Source organism: Lissotriton vulgaris, chromosome 12, assembly GCF_964263255.1.
Source record: "Lissotriton vulgaris chromosome 12, aLisVul1.2, whole genome shotgun sequence".
Taxonomy (NCBI): Eukaryota; Metazoa; Chordata; class Amphibia; order Caudata; family Salamandridae; genus Lissotriton; species Lissotriton vulgaris.
The window spans coordinates 546944121-546956960 of record NC_141700.1 but is presented as its reverse complement, the minus strand read 5'-3'; positions in this window follow the sequence as shown (position 1 = coordinate 546956960).

The following is a 12840-nucleotide window of genomic DNA, read 5'->3' as shown; positions in this document are numbered from 1 at the left end:
AATCTATGGCCCGGTTGAGCTCTTGAAATATCCACACCAATTTAAGATTTCCTTAAGTGACTTTGTATCACCTAGTACCTTCTCTGATGATTGGGACTTTGAAAATAATAATATGATGTCAGATTTAAAAATGTCAGCAAAATTTACAGAACATGAATATTTACATGGTTCGTCGAATTATGAGGAAATGTATTGTTACAATCACTTTGGGCATCATTATCTGCATAAGTCTGCAAATCCTAGAAATATTTTCAGTTATAATCAATGGGAACATTGTCCAACTCTGCCAAAAGGCAGTTCGAAAATATTTTATGAGAAATTTTCATACTTATCTGGGTTTAATTACACTAATCCAGAAACGTTTTATTTCAAAATGTTATATAAGACTGGAGTGAAAAAAATGTTGACAAATACTAAACAGATTTATTCGGAAAAATTTTATGAAAAAATGTCTACATTTGGTTTTGAATTTTGGAAAAACATTTTGACAAAAAACAATTTGGGGTACAAAAGAATAGCAGGTACAGGGTCTAGAATCAACGTTTAGAGCCTGCATAATCCCAGAACAAATAATGTTCCTGAATGACACAATTCAACAAACAACCTGTCTTGGTTTAGCCAAGATAAAAGATTTAAACAACCCGTCTATACCAAAGCCTATGCCTCATAGAAACACCACTATAGATGAGGGGTTAGACATGTCCTATATTTTAAAACAAAACAGAACACTTCCAGATTGGAACAAATGGTTGATCTGGCCCACAGACACTAATAACTATCAAGATAGATTCCTGAACAAAATACAGGGGTTCAAACAGAACAGGCCAGGCCCAAGATATTCCCAGAGACAACATCCAGGGATAGTTACAACATACAGTGTAGGAAAACTATGCCTCAACTGGCTACAGAAATCCACACTTCCCGAAATTAAGCAACACTTCACTTTACTTAAAGAAGGTGCTGACTTGCGAGATTTCTTACTGGGACCTCGCAAACAGCGTCAAAAACGTTTCATATACGCCGGTATATACGCAGCTTACAATGAAGCTTGGAAGGTAACACAAATTGAAACTGCAGAATAAATACGAGAAAACGGATCGTATTAATTTGGGAAAATCCCTTTCTGTAGTGGACAATGGGTTAACGACTCTGTCCTCCAGAATTTATTCACTGGACAGCATTGTATCATCTGCTATTGATATAATAGAACAGGATATGATAATGTTACAACATGGTCAATCCCAATTGCGTTCTATTGTACAGCTAGGCTGGGCGTTACAAAACCTCCGTTCAGATAACGTGCCATGGCATCTAATCAACAGAACGTCATTATTTTCTATCTTTAACCTTACTGATAGACAAATCTCGTTGGCACAAAAAGGAGCAGACTATACGGTGCTGAGCATTGAAAAACTAGAAAGACTACCATTGACAATGTCAGAAAGACCTGTCATTGAATGGATAATACATGGCACCATTACAATCCCGATAACAACTTTGTTTCAATACTGCCAAAAATATATACCAGCAGGCCTGTATGAAAGGTTGGGTAAAGGATACATCAAATCAACCTGGAATTGACCTTTTACACATAAATGTTATAGTGAAGGGAAAAAAAGAGGTATTTCTTAGTGGTAACAATTGTAAAAAATCCCTAAGCGCTACACTTCTGTGTCAAGGTATAAACTTGCATGGAACCTGCGAAGGTTCATCAAACAACCTTTCATGTCATCTGCAGGGCACCCCTGCTACACAGATAGAGCCCTTTTTTAGACAACTTTCCAACGGTAGCTACGTTATATTAGGTGACCACAGCTGTTGTGGCATGATGCCAGGAAAACCCTATCTCGTGAGCGTCACTTCCAGGGTCATTTGTTGTATGCAAGTATTGTATCCACACAGCAATCCTGACATGGAGGCAGCAATATGGCCTTCTGTGAATATCTCTTCTATTCGAATTGATACTGTAGGAAGGTGGCTACCTGACTATGGTTACCCCAGATTTTTTGCCTTGTGTTTAGCTGGTTTTCGACTTAGTTGGCCTGGTTCCCTGCTAATTAGGGCCCCAGGCTATCTGCTCTCTCTGTAAAATGGATTCCATGTACCCTAGGTGCATAACTAAATTGGCTTGGGTCACCTTATCAGCCCCTGTACAGAGCACTATAGGTGACCAGGGCATAGGTGCATCCAAGGCCTACCAGGGGTTGCAGCATATCTTTTGCCACCCCTGGCTGGCTATCCAAAATTGACACAACTGGCTGATCACTCAGCTGGGGCAAGGTGGTGTAATCACCCCTTGCTTAGATATAGTATGCCTATATCTAAACCTATATGGACACATATAAACCTATAAGCCACTCCTATGGCAGGCCTTAACAATCCTGGAGGCAGAGTCCGTGGTTTTATGTGAGATGGTGCTCTAGCATGAGCTGAGCCTGTCTGCAGCTGTCGGGACCAATTCCCTTAGCTGTTCCGGGATATTGCCATACCATATGCTATTAAGTGCATTATAATCCTCGCGGTTATATGTTAACTTTGGTTTGGCTTTATCAAAACATGTCGTGTAAGGTGTCATACGATTTGGAATACTATCCCCTTGACAGTCCTGTCGACGGGGATAGCATTCCACCCCTCTAGAGGGAGACAACATGCTACTTTGCTAAAACGCGGTTGATTTTAAAAGGAGCCTCAGCACCACAAATTGGATGCTTCTGCCACAGACACGAGTCTGACCTCCTGCAGCTGACCGAAACTCAGCCAAGGAGGCCTGAACAAAGGGTTTCCTGTTACAGGGAGGTGTCACACCACCCCAGACAGGAGATAGTGGATTGTAGCAGGGAGGTTTGAAAGAAACCAGACACTGCCTGGGGAGCACAAGGCTTCCCCTTGCATAATCCGGTCAAACCGGTTCTGGGGCACACCAGCCCCAGCTCCAGCGTGACCTGGACAAAGGGAAAGGGGTGTAACCACCACCTTCCTGGGTCCCACCCATAGGAGGGGACCTAGCAGGTAATCCAGCCCCCTAGATTGGTATAAGAATGGGAGCAGTGCCAACACACTCAGATTATCCTGATGAAACATTTGAAACAAAACTCTGGACCCTTCAACATCCTACTCGACGTAAAAGACTGAAGAATCTCCCTTGTGGTCAAGGAGTGACCACCCTGTGCAAACAGGCACCATCCAGCACCTCAATGTTTGCTTTGTTGCAGTTCCCGCCGGAACTCGAGCGACAGAGATCAACAAGATCAAGCTTGCCTGCCTTCTAACAGCCTGATCCACAGTCCCTGCAGAGCTGAGACCCGTGGAGGTGACCGGAAGCGTGGGGCCCGCCATCTTGGAAAGACCACGAGACGCTGACACTTCTCCTTCCCATCGCCTGCAGCATCTTCAGCTTCAAGCACCAACAACCTGCGTGACGAAACCCGACACAACTTCGACCCTATGCACCCGCTTCCTGTGGGTGAGGTAACTCAGCAACGCCGGTGTTCCCACACTGGTACACACCTCTAGTGTATGCGTCTTAAGTTTCATCCTTCTAGGTTAAGCGGAAGTCTCCTTAAACAGTAACTTTATAACTTTTACGCACCATTGACTTTGCATTGGTGCATGCGTGTGCTTTAAGCGCTGCACCCGAATACCGCTGGCTTTTCCCGACTTCAGCATTGCTAGTCCCGACTACTCCCAGCGATTCCCTAGGCCCTAGGCCTAACCACTGTTCGATTGGTATCTCTTATATCACTTTCTTAATATATGGTTTGAGTGGCCACCCGCCCTCATCCATAATTGTGCAACTTTTATATGTTTAACTGTGCTTTTGTTTAAACGCTTGTGCCCCTTTGCTCATAAAGAGTACTGGGGATTATTCTAGTACTAAATACATATATTTTTATAATATATACTTGTGTGGTGTCCTTTCATTTGATATTACAGGATTGTGATTGGTAAAACAGCTTGCTTAACACAACCTCTTGAGTTTAGCCTTTCAGGCTGCTTAGTCCATGCTACCCCTAGGATAGCTTGTCTAGAAGGTTGACTTACAACCAGACACCATAAGGGATTGTTTGGACTGATACAAGGTGGTTCCAGAATTGGAAACATCATATCAGGCCAACTTCTCACAGATACTATAAGCAGAATGAAGTCTATTCTTTTACAAACAACTGTGCCTTTAACCTCGTCCAAAGAAACACATGACCTGCAAGTTGCAAGGACAACGGAAGAGATACATACCCTATTATCGACAAATTGCCCGTACATTTCGAAGAAACGTTCAGCCAAATCTTAAACATGTCAGATACCAGTGGCATCGCACATGTATTTAAGATAATTTTTTCGGGACTGTTAGCACCCTTTGAAACAGTTCTGGGCATCTTCCCGAATTTTGTGCATTCTCTTTTCGGTGGCCTGCCTCTTATTTTTAGACTCGTAGCAGGAATTTTATTTTTGTTCCTTCTGCTTCGATATGGCAAGCCACGTCACAGACAAAACTCAGGCTACGATGGAAGAAACTATCCTAGCAATACGATACAGAGACTGTATCATTAAGGTCCTCGGATTGGCCCGGCTAAGAGATCTGAATACTACCTGGTTTCTTTCATTCAGACCAATCTGGCAATATTGCATCTTACCTGTGCTTCAATGTCTGCTATGCGGAGAAGAATAGGTGTTGGACGTCTGTCTTACACTACCATCAGCAGTACCAATGGATTTCGACGCTTTGATTTGTCCGGTAACGACTCATGCAACGTGTTGTCCCCAGCGGTTACCGATTCTGATGACGGCATTCGTTGAGACTTCACCATTACGATTAGGTGGCGGTGAAGTACGAGATGAGAGCGGCACCACACAGGTGCAACCTTCTGTGAACATTGCTGATCTGAACACCGAGGATGGCAATGCATCGCATATATGCACTATTTCTGATTTTCAACGTTGGCCCAACTTTCACCTACTGTTGTAGACGATTTTTTGCCGGTCTAGCTGAGGTAATGTTCTCTCCTAACAACGAGAATAACAATTGAAATAGAGAGCACACAGCGTTCCCTGAACTCTGAATTCGGCCTTCAGTTTTTATAAACAGCACTGCTGAAAACATTTGGAACTATTTTTTCCCATGAAAGCGAAAGTATTTTTTCCCAATTTCCAAAATATTTACTTTTTTTTGGCACATGATACTCTGCTTAAAGTAGAACTATTCTTAGAGAACAGAACTTCTATTCTTAGAGACTCTAGAGACAATATTTTTGAAATCAGCCTCTAGCACATGTACGATCTTGTATGAATATGTGATGAAATGGTCTCGACTTTTTTTTCTGTATTAAGAGCCATTTCATGAATGTAAATTTCGTGATTCATTCAGTCAACATTCTAAATGTACAATCTGAATGATACCACTGCTTAAAGCGTACAGTATAATACTCATTTTCGTTTATCTATACCATTTCAAATGCATTTGATGTATTTTGGGGTGGGCTGGAAAACACATGCATACTTATATGTTTACATATTGATTAGTATTTAGTAATGATGGACATTATACGTGGAGTGGGTGTTGTGAACGTATCTAGGACCCTAATTAAATATTCCCGATTTATGCCCTTATGTGGTTATAACAAATCATCTATACTACTATTACAGAGAACTGTGTCCTTTGAGCCAGGTAAACTCAAAAAGTACACAACCAATCGAAACACCCAATACAGCGTTGGAAAGGGGGGGTCCTGTAGATGGACATAGGTTATACAAAAAAAAAAAGTTCTTTACAAAATAAACAATAAAAAAAAGTAGTCCCTAAGAAGTAGCGCCGGCCGTGTGAGCAAACAAAGTGGACGTGCGTGCTGACATCATCTAGCGCGGGGAGGAACGGCGGACAGCAGCGGTGAAGTCGGGCTGAGATAGATTAAGCGCGGGGAGGAGCGGAACGTGTGCGGCTGACTGGAGCAATGGGAGGAGGCGGAACGAGGAGCGATGAAGTCGGGCTGAGGTAGGTGAAGCGCGGGAGCGCTGGGAGGAGGCGGAACGTGTGCGGCTCAGTGAAGTGCTGGGAGTAGGCGGAACGTGTGCGGCTAAGTGAACCGCGGGGAGGAGTGGCCCGTTAGCGCGGGGAGGAGCGGTGAACTGTGTGCGGATGATTGGGGGCCATGAAGGTGGCGGTTTGGCTGATTGGGGTCCCTGAAGGTGGCGGTTGCGCTACAGGGGACCCCAGACAACGTCGGGACAGGCTGCGGCCCTGAAGCAGCCTTTTGCTCCCGGACAACATCGGGACGGGCTGCTAGTATCCTTATAAAGGCATAAGAATCATATCCATATTTAGTATTAGCCAATGCGATCCAAATACGGCAAGGCTACTTCCTCAGACTCCTACAAAGTACAACGAGTTCTTTAAACAAACCAAATCTCCAGCAACCTGGGAATTCCCCATGCTTTTGTTTTCATTTGTCCTAGAGCTCCTGCGAGTCAGAAAGAATGGCCAGTTCTTAGTGACATCTTTTATTGACGTCTTATGTCCAACCTTACGTCAAACACGGCACCTTCCAGGTATAAATATACCAGCGTTTGCCTTAAGCAACACACTGTGGTTTGGAGTAGAGCGGCTATCTACTTATCCGAAGCCCAGCTGATGCGAGTGCCGAAGGAAGCCGTCCCTCCCATTTGACGCACTGAGGAAGACGCTGTCTTTTTCTCCTGCTGAGAAAATCCAGCTCTAGTGTTTCCAGTCACCCTTGCGGGTTACTTGGAGATCGAGTCCTGAGAACGAGATACAAGACCTCCTTCATTCTAAAACCAAGGTACAGAGCTGATTAGACCCTTGGAGAATTCTTGAGTCAGATTCTTGGCAAAACTAACTTAACTTAAACTGCAAATCCCTTACTCCTTCCCACGTACTAGGCTTAGGTTAGGTACACTGGGGTAGGCGTATTTAGAAGCACTAGTTGAGTATGTTTAGTTAACTTTTATCATTGTATGTAATTGTATATATTTTATCCGTTTTAAGTATCATATGGCTCAGAAACCATATCAATGCTTTTACAGTATTTCATAATACTCCTTTTACTGTACGCACTTTACTTTATGGTATGTATTGCAATTGTGGCAATTCATTTCTCTTGCATGAGAAAGAAGACTGCTCAATAAATAACACCTTTTATTGAAAACGCCCGTCTCTCTATTTCTCTGCACTCTGGTGAAACTAAGTATGCACGGTTGACTGAATGAAATAGCTATCTATTGTTTTCACACGACTCTGGAGATATACTACTTATTCTGGGGGAGCAAAGTTGTCATGTTTATGCGGTTGTCAGAATCTAATCCCTTCTTGTCTAAATCAGGGAAGTTAACTCCTCCCTGTTCGTTCGGGAAAGTTTCTAGTGACCTCTGAGTTAGCTGGCATACCTAATTAAGTCTAACATATTCAGTAGAGACCTAGTCGACCTTAGTCCTACGTCTAAACTGCCGTTTAGGTTATTCCAATGCGCAGAGCCTATTGGGAATATAGGAACTACACTACAATACAATACAACATGCACACATACAATTAAACACATACCAAACGCATACAAACTCACAAAAGAAATATGGAGCTTCTACTGGTCACCTTACACTATCTTGCTGCGCCTTTCTTTACAGCATAACATTTGATGACGCCACATTTCCTTTATGGTGATCTTGATAAATAACTACCACCTATAGTGTGTGCTGTACAAACTGAGCAAAATACATACAATTGATGGACGGAATGCAGAACAAATCAAAACATTACTGTTTTTGTAACATCAAGCTTTGTGTTACCTGCAGGTCAAAAGTTAAGATCCTTTTAATATAGCTTAGTGAGTTATGACCCTGCAGCAACGACCTGCCTGCAAACAAGAAGTCATATGTTTAGAACCTCACTGTTATTTCCTCAATCTTTTCTTATTTTAAAGATACTAAAAAGGCTACTTTGGGTAGTAAGAAACACTTATCAGTAAGTGCCATATATATAGTTATTAGTGAGATAACTAATGGACATATACAGCCGACATTCTAATAATGCGTGCAGATTTTGGGCATACAACCATGGCAAAGTCAAAAAGCTAACCCCGCCCCTTGTCCCACCTTAGCTCCTCCCTTAACTCCGCCCACTGCTCCTTTTGGTGAGTACCTGCACTTATTTTGTTCCATTTAAAGCAATGCCTTATACAAATTACTCTTCAGAATGTTCGGCTGGGCACGTCTGTTAAGTAATTATGTTGATGAAATAGTGCTGCAAAACAAATCCTTTCGTCCCATTTTAAGGTGAATTATTGTAGAAGCAAAGAGGCGTCAACTTGTTCCAAATGCTCAGGAATTATAGACATTTCCAGGGTTTCTTCAAGTTCTAGTTCAACCTGAAGCACAAGTACCACCATAAGCTAAAAAGAAATACAAAAATGACCTGAACTGAAATATCCTCAAACATGCGAGCTGTGGTTTCCCATTTTCTATCTGGTTTAGTTTCAAACCTTTGCTTTGTTGCTTTTTTCGAACACATTGAGTGAGCATGTTACCCCTATGAACCTCGTTTAAATGCATTTAGTAAACGAACTAACATATAGCAGGCTGTGTGCCTGGATGCTGGCATCCGACTGTTTTTGGCATCCTTTTGGCTGGAATACCTTGAATGACGACCTGTATTTCTTGTTTCATTGCTTACCTAAACCGCATATATTGTAGGATAAAGAGCCTTAAAATGCTAATGGATTAAAAGTCTTCTTTTGATAAGCGCCTAAACACCCATTTGGGTCTAGTCGGCACTATTTAAACCTCAAAAAAGAAAAATAATTCTAAAATACCACAATGAAATAGGTCCATCACGCCCTAAACTTAAAGCGAGGGCTTTCACTAAGTACACAATTATGGCCTGCATGTGTTGAATCTTAAATGCAGTCATGTCTCCCTTAATTTTAGCCAGGCATGATTCAGCCAATATCAATCTCATGGTGTGACTGGTATTACTTCCCAATTAATAGTATAGCTCTATAATCTCCAACGTGCTTAGTACTGTTGGCCACGAAACCAGCAAATAAAATTACACATAAAAGAGCAGACCTCGTGGCTTTTCTAAATTAAAAGATACTGATCTTGGCAAAGTCAAATATACTTTTTTTATGTATTAGTTAATATTTTACAACCTTCACCATCTACTTTATTATGGCACTTCCAAAATCTGATAACCCAATTTTACAGTCTATTACTTCCATCTTTAAAACATAATTTAGTGGCCAATGTGACGGTCCCAAGTGGAAATCTTATAAACATCAGTGTAAGTCATTGCCTCCTATCCCATAATAGGCCAGGGCATATGCAAGTCACATGCTCTGAGGTCTCAGAACATTCCATGCATAAGCATATATAATCGTCAGCCATGCACTTCACGGTGCAATGATGGGTTCGTAAGAAAAGCTAAAGTGAAGAAAGACAACATTCACTTTAGGGTTTAAGCTTGAAAGAATACTGGGTTGGCTTTCAGGGACGTATGGTTTTACAAGTTAAGGAGTTACAGTCAATGTTTATTTGTCCAGAAAATGTTTAAACTTCTAGCAAAAGACAGTTGCTTAATAGCCCCCCCACTTCCCCCCAAAAGTTAGTGTGTGTTGTGAGAAGTTGGCCTGATGTCCACTATTCTAGTGGGCACCCTGTATCAGTCCAAACAACCCTTATGGTAATGGCTGTAAAGTCAACCTTATAGACCAGCTATCCTAGTGGTAGCATCGACAAAGCAGTCTTAGGCTAAAACTTCAGAGGGCATGTGAAGCCAGCTGTTTTACCATATGTAACCCCTTTAATACCAAATGAAAGGACACCACACAGGTTATATATAAAATATATATGTATTTATTACCAACACAACCCCTCTGAACTCTTTATGAGGTCAGAGGCACAAGCACATAACAAGATACTTAATTATCATACAATAAGTTGCACAATATACAGTAGGGCCATAGGGGCACGTAAACCCATATACTAAAATAGTGGTATAAGAACCATGTCACGAACAAGGAATAGACCTAGGGCCCAGGGTATTGCTGGGGCTACGCTGCACTACCAAAGGTTAGGAAGCAGGAGGCCCACGGGAGGCGTGTGCAGTGTCTAAAAACACACACAAGTTACCATAGGGATACAATGGGAATGAAAGAAATGGAAACTAGTTCTTTTAGGACACTTCCGGATGGACTAGGAGAAAGCTACTGAAAACTAGGACACTAGGATAGTCAATACCCACAGGAACACCGGAGTACTCGCGTTACCTCACCCACAGGAGCCGGGTGCATAAGTGTCAAAGTGTGTCGGGTTTCGTCGCTGAATCCTATGGACACCTGTGAAAAGATGCTGCAGGCGACCAGGAGCGAAGTGTCCGGTTGGATCCAAGGGCAGATCGAGGATGAAGAGTACCTGAAAGCAGAGGGGACAGAGTCTGGGTCACTAGCCAGTGACCAGGAAGGAACCAGGCGAAGTCGTGAAGCAATCAGGTGATGTCGTGAAGCTGGTCTCTGCAGCCACGTGGACCAGGAGGTGTCGACGATGATCAGGAGCTTGACACGGACTGTCCCACAAAGGATCTCGCTGTCGGCGGTGTCTGCTTCCGGATTGGAGTCAACAAGCCTTGGCAAAGGCAACCCACGCAGGAATCAAAGATGGCTTCTGATGCAGACCAGCAAGGTCTGAGGGGCTTCTCCTTTTCAGGGAAGCAAGGGCCTGCCTGGAGCAACCAGACCAGCAGTGTAGATTTGAAGGTTCGTCGTCACAGAGGCCACTAGCCAACGGGCAAGTGACTAGACAGGCGCGTCGAGCACAAAAACACTAGCAGGCCCCATGCTGCAAGCGTGTAGTGTGGAGGGCAGTGCGTCGGTGTAGAAGGTGCTATGGGATGGGGCTTCTCAATCCCTAATGCACAACTTCGAGGGTGCCTCGGAAGCTGCACAAGTAGCAAGGTGTATGTTTTTTAAGATGGCCGGTCTCACGTCTCTCGTCGCCTCCACGGGTCTCAGCTTTGCTGTGGCTGTGGATCGGGCTCAAGGAAGTCTGGCAGTCTGGTTCTTATCAGGCTCTGTGCTCTGGCGGGAGTGCCGACAAAGCAAACCGCAGATCGCTGGATGGTGCCAGTTTGCACAGGGTGGTCACTCCTTGACCACAAGGGAGATTCTTCAGTCTTCTAGTTGCAGTAGAATGTCAAAGGTCCAGAGTTTCGTTTCAAGTTTCAGTTCAGGATTAATCTAAAGTCTCTTTACTCAGCTCTTAACTATATACCAATCTGAGGGGCTGGATTACCTGCTAGGTCCCTCCTATGGGTGGGACCAGGGAAGGGGGTGGTTACACCCCTTTCCCTTTGTCCAGTTTCGCGCCAGAGCTGGGGCTGGAGTGCCCCAGCAACTGGTTTCAACCTGACTATGCATGGGACACCTTGTTTTTTTTTGTTTTGTTTTTTGTATATTTATTGAAAATACAAGAGTACAAGCCATTAATACAGAACACACGGCGAGGCAAATATAATATGAAACCAGAATAAATCAGAAATTGAGAGTACCAGACATTATGTAGATTATTATACCACAAATCATAAATCATAAAACAAGCACATGGATACACATGAGGTCAGAGGAATTCACACATCCACTTCCAAGTAGGACATAACTGCACCCCAAATTTGCTCCCCTAATTTTCTTTTCCGCCTGCCTTTCAGGGCATATAAACTATGTTCAATATTGAACATGAAAAAAAACCTCGCCCGCCAGGCATCAAATGATGGAGCATCCTTTTTCAGCCAACAGGAGGCTATGCAGAGCCTAGGCACGGCTGTGGCTACAAAAACCAGATATATAATATTACTGGGCACAGAGCCCGCACCTACACCCATCTCTACCCCCAATAAAATCTGCATAGGTGACAGCTGGATGGGTATTACCGAAATCACAGATAGAAACTTGCCCACTTGCTCAAACAAACGCCTCAACTCTGCACATGAGCAGAAAATATGTACCACATCAGCCGCTGATGCACCACAGCGGAAAAATTTTCCGTCCTGATCACCACCCCATTGCTTCTAACATTAGATTATACAGTATACCAGTCCGTGCCACTTTCTTATTTGCTTCAATAATAGGGTTAGGCTGCATATTCAAGCGGGCTTTCAGCAGATGATCGCGAATTTGCAAATTTTTTAAAAATTTGAACGCGGAAGCTGGTATTGCTCCCTAAGCTGATCAAACGATTTTAGCCCATCTTCGGTGTATAAATCACCAACACAAGTTATACCTTTAGCTCACCAGTTATGCACAACCCGATCCCAGAAAACACTAGGAAAAAAAAAAAAAAAAAAAAAAAAAAAAAAAAATCGGAGCAATCAATGGGGTTTACTAAGATACTTTTTCTGCCATGTATATTTTTTTAATGGCTTTCCATACTTTATATGCGGCTGTTAAGATCTTAAATCTTGTGCGCTTATAGTAGCTCCAGTCCAAATTCAGAAAAAGGCGATTTTTTACTTCAGTGCCTAACAGCATACTATATATAGAGGGTTGTTCGGCTGGGTCTGCCGGTCCTACCCCAGTAAGCAGTATATTCATGTGTTGGAGCATGCAAGCGTAATAATACAACATAAAATCGGGAACGGCCCACCCACCTACGGCCCAAGGTAGAACCATGTACCTCTTTGCTCGCCGAGCTTTACTACGTGCCCATATGAATCTCATGCATATGGATTGGAGTTGAGTGAGATTAGAGCATTGGATATCTCCAATGGTACACATCTGAAGAAGTAAAGAATTTTTGGTAGGACCATCATTTTTAAGATATTGCATCTGCCTATCAACGATGAATGCA